Source organism: Microtus ochrogaster, chromosome 1 (assembly GCF_000317375.1).
Source record: "Microtus ochrogaster isolate Prairie Vole_2 chromosome 1, MicOch1.0, whole genome shotgun sequence".
Classification (NCBI taxonomy): Eukaryota; Metazoa; Chordata; class Mammalia; order Rodentia; family Cricetidae; genus Microtus; species Microtus ochrogaster.
The window spans coordinates 65,125,535-65,130,483 of NC_022009.1; the positions used below are offsets into that span (position 1 = coordinate 65,125,535).

A 4,949-nucleotide genomic window follows, 5' to 3' on the forward strand; every position below is an offset into this window, starting at 1 on the left:
GTTTTCAAATGATTAACATGAGAATGGTTAATTCTGTAAGATGCCACTTGCTGTTTCTTAAGAATATTGCACTTCTTTCATTATATTTTAGAGAAGAAGGGACATTCAAATGAAGGGTACTTTGCCTATCCCTAGTGTCGATCAAAACAATGACTAATTATTTGGGACATGTGCTTGAGAAAGAGAGTGAGGATGAGAAGGAAAAGTAAGGGAGGACAGAGATGCCAAAGAATGCCTTTAACCCAATTTAGCCTCCTTTAAAAAGATGTTCTGCTGATTCTTCTTCAAATAGTTATTGATGTGTTGGCAATGTCAATGCCAAAATTGATATTAAAAAGTTGTACAGTTACTTAATTCCTGAGTCATTACTTAATTTTTTAAACATCCATAAAGACACAAGTCCAACACTCTTTTTTTAGCAATTAGGAGATGGAAGGTTTGGATGAATATCTGACAAAGTTCTAATCTAATGAAATTCCATAGGAGAAGTGTCTAATGCAAGGAAAAGTACAGTGATGTAATGTCAAACAAGGCAAGACTGGAACCACAGCAATGAACCTCCCTTCAAAAACTTATGAATAAATTAGTGGCAATTATAAACATCCTTTTCCTATTTTACTAACTATCTATGCCAACTCATCCTTCCATAAGGAAATAAGAATCATTTGTTAGGTAAGATGTAGGACTCCCCGGGGGTGGGGAGGCTGACAGAAAAGCCTCGTATACATATATACACCAAATCCATGTAAGGATGTAGTAGAGTCTGGGACCATGCTGCCTCTAGAAAACAGTCTTTAACTGTGAATGAAATTCTACACTGAATTTCAGCCTCTGTCTGAGGTGATCCTAATGCTTCACTGTCACACCCATGTTGAGCAAAAACCAAGTGGCTTCTATTCCACACTTAGGAACAAAGCTTTCTCTCTAGAAGGAATACAGAGTCCCAGGGAATCACATGCATATGGGCAATTATTCACATAGACCTAGAACATTCTTCACTGCTGAAATTAGCACCAAATAATCAATCTAAAAGTTAGTAGTGTCTCAAGTCAAGCAAAGTCCCCAAACAGCTGCATTCCACCGGTGCTGCTCATTCATATTTTACACGCTTCACACTTTTGTTCAGTTTTGATTTACAATTGTGTTACTATTTTGTTGTTAGATGGTAAGGGTTTATGCCTACTTATGGGAAATCTGTCAAAATCAAAATGAAGTTGCCATGGCTAAACTTGGCTGAACAGAGGCAGGCCATGGAAGGTTCTTATTCATAGTTGCTTGCATCAGAAACCATGACAGAAGATTCCAGCAAACCTCAGCTTACTTGGGGTCAGACAGGCGGCCAACTGGATATGTCTTAAAGGAATTTAAACTACTCATGCTGACATGCTCCCCACCAAAGAACATAGATTAACAAAAACCCTAATGCCAGACACAAGAACCCTCCTTTCAAAGGATTGGTTAGAGTAGTCCAAGTAACCCCCAAGGCAGTATTGATTAATGTAAGGATGTAGCCCTTCGTTGCTGAACAGAGGTTGAAGGTCTATGACTCCTTCTGAAGAAACCACACACTTCGGACACACAATTTGGATGACTCGAGCTGGATCTCGCCTGAGAGTCTTTTCCTGTTGGCTAGCTTCCATGATGTTGATATGCATGCTGCCAAGGGAGGGAGCAATTAGACAGTCCTATATAGCTGCGGAACCTATGAGCTATGGCTACTGCAAGCATGACAAGGTATCTGTAAAGGTACAAGAGTAGCACTCACATGATGGTGACATCAACAACCATCTAACTGGACTTAAGGTCCACTCAACAGTAAGAAAAACATGTCTGGTACTGAAAATCTAGCTGACTTCCCAGGACTAGTGAGGTCACGGACCTTAGACAAGAATCTACTACTGTCAATATGCTAGACTAGGCTAATTCCTTGCTACATTCTAATTCTTATCTTCATACCCACAGAGGTTTAGCTACCACACCTGTCGTTAAATAAGTCTCTCTTTACAGTAAGTGGAGACCACCACGAAAACCACAAGTGGACATAATCAGAGAGAGCTCAACAGTTCTGGGGAGCCCAGCCCAACAGATGCACCTACATTCCAGCTCCTACATATACATCTCAGGGAATGCCATGAATGAAATGGAGGAGATTATAAGAGCCAGAATACTAGGAAGTCTGCTGGGAAAATGGTCTCTCCTAGAAATGGCTGTGTAAACGAGGCCAGAACAATAGTGGTTCCAATGGCCATCTCAGTGTGAACGGAGACAATTTCCCAGGGTACCACATCTAAGCAAAGAACTGCAGGCTTCTATTGCCTGATAGAAGGATAATTAGTGTCTCCTAGTGATGAGCCCTCTTATTGGTTGTTTGATGTAAAGTTATCAGCCTTGAAATCCTATACACACAAACAACAAAAACAAACTAGTTTATTTGTATATGAGTGAGTACAAATATACAAACATACATGTATGTAACAAATATAATCAAAGAATAATAGGCAATGAACTAGAGAGTGGGAACCTGAGAAGGGGTTGAGGGAGGGTAGCTGGGAGTGGCTGGAGGAAGGGAAAGGGGAGGAAAAGTGATGTAATTCTATTTCAGTTAAAAACTTTTTTGTTAAGAAGGAAAACATATGTATTCTTAGTGGGTTTGGCTTTTCATTTGGTTTCTCGTACAGCGCTATCTACAGGGCAGATCTGCCACCACCAGGCTATTTACCGGAGAAACTGCCACAGCCTTACAAGTTATAAGAATAGGCTCTAGGTTACACACCAGTCTCTATACGCCTGGTAAAAATGCCTCTTTCCTGGATGTTGGAAAGGATGTTGAACTGTTAGCCTCATGGGACAATCAAAAACAGTTCCTTACCTTGCATCCTAGTTTGGTTTCTGTTGTAGTGATAAAATACCATGACCAAAAATGATATGAGGAAGAAAGGATTTATTTGGCTTACAGTTCGTCAAAGGAAATCAAGAAGAACAAGAACTGGGAGCAGGAACTAAAGTAGAGGCCATAGAGGAACTCTGATTACTGGCTAGTTCTCCATGGCTTGCTCAGCTTGCTTTTTTTGCCACCCAGGAACAGCTGCCCAGGGGTGGCATCTCCCACAATGGGCTAGGCCCTCCCATATTGGTCATTAATCAAGAAAATGTTCATATGATCTTGCATTAAAGCAATATGATGGAGATGTTTTATCAACTGAAGTTCTTTTTTCCCAGATGACTCTGCCTTGTGTCAATTAGAAAAAAAATTAAACAAAAAACAAAAACCCAAACACCTAAGCAGCATACCATGACATGCCACTTTATACATGCTCCAGACTGCAATACAGGCTGATCAGCCACCACAAATGTATCTAAACAGAGAGCTCTGCAAAGTCAACTAAATTTCTCTGATGTCACCAAAGTAGCCAGAGCTACTTAAAGTTAGAATTAAAAATAAAGACTTCTCCCCTCACACACTGTGATAATCTTACTTGATTCATGAGCTCCCACCAGTTCCCAGTAGAAATGTTTTGACTATTCATAGTCCTTCTACAGATGAGACCAGTGTCCTGGGCAAAAATATAAGTTTTGGTGCAGATAGCTTAGCCTTATTGCTCAAGGTGTGGACCTTTTAGCCAATACTGCATTAGTAACATTGGGCCAAAGGAAGAATGGTGGTTATAAAAAGAGCTGAACAAGTCCCCAGTAAGAAAACATGGTGTGACCTTCACAAAGTCAATTCATTTAAAGAATAAATATAAAGTATTAAGGCTAACTTGTTCAAAGTGTTGCTAGTAACCCACATGAAGAGACTGGAGATGGTACCACCACTCACTGCTACTGTTCTGGCATGCTCTATGGTCAAAGATGAGAGCATCAGCAAATATGCCAATACACTGGAAACCAGGTGAGGTTTAATGTTTCTGGTGGTGCTGCAATTGCTGAACTGAAAACACAGTCTAAACCAGTGACAACCCTTGAAGAAATTGTTCAGGTTGCTGTAATTCCTGCTATGAAGAAATCAAAATGGAAACGTCATTTCTGAAACAATTAAAAAGGTTGGAAGAAAGGGTGTCGTAGTGAGAGGTGGTGGGAAAACACCGAATGATGGATTAGAAATCATTAAAGGCATGAAGTGTGATAAAGGATCAATACACCCAAAGGTCAAAATGTGAATTGCAAGATCTTCTGTTGCAAGAAAATAAAATGTGTAGTATCCAGTTCATTGTACCTCCTCTAGAAATTCCAGTGGTCCTCAGAAGACCCTACTCATAAGCACTAGAGATGTTGATGGAGAAGCGTTAAGTGCACTACTTTTGAACAGGATAAAAGCTGGTCTACTAGAAGGGTGCTCTGACCAGCTTTTATGCACCCCAGCCTTGGATTCACTGAAGTCTGCTAATGTAGAACAGAAAATTGGCATAGAAATTATTAAAAGAGCACTCAAAATCCTGGCAATGACTAAGAATGTAGGTCTTGAAGGATCTTTGGCAGTGAGAAAATTCTGCAAAGTTCCTCTGAAGTTTGTTATGTGATGGCAGAAGATACAAAATAATCCCACACTAGTTCAGAATTACATATAATAAAGGGTTATTTATTTAGGGAAGACTTTTTGTCTTAGTGACAGTGTCCTTTGCTTTATAGAAGCTTCTCAGTTTCAGTAGGTCCCATTTATTCAATGTTGCCCTTAATGTCTGTGCTGCTGGGGTTATACCTAGGAAGCGATCGCCTGTGCCCATCTGTTGTAGGGTACCTCCCAATTTCTCTTCTATCAGGTTCAGTGTGCTCAGACTGATATTGAGGTCTTTGATCCATTTGGACTTGAGTTTTGTACATGGTGATAGATATGGGTCAATTTTCATTCTTCTACAGGTTGACATCCAATTGTGCCAGCACCATTTGTTGAAGATGCTTTCTTTCTTCCATTGTATACTTTTAGCTCCTTTATCGAAAATGAGGTGTTC

The 4,949-nt window shown here is 40.0% G+C and overlaps 1 pseudogene; it reads left to right on the plus strand.

Moving 5' to 3' along the window:
• The first annotated feature begins 1,726 nt into the window (after positions 1–1,726).
• LOC101997582 lies at positions 1,727–4,520 on the plus strand (annotated as a pseudogene).
• Positions 4,521–4,949: the final 429 nt, after the last annotated feature.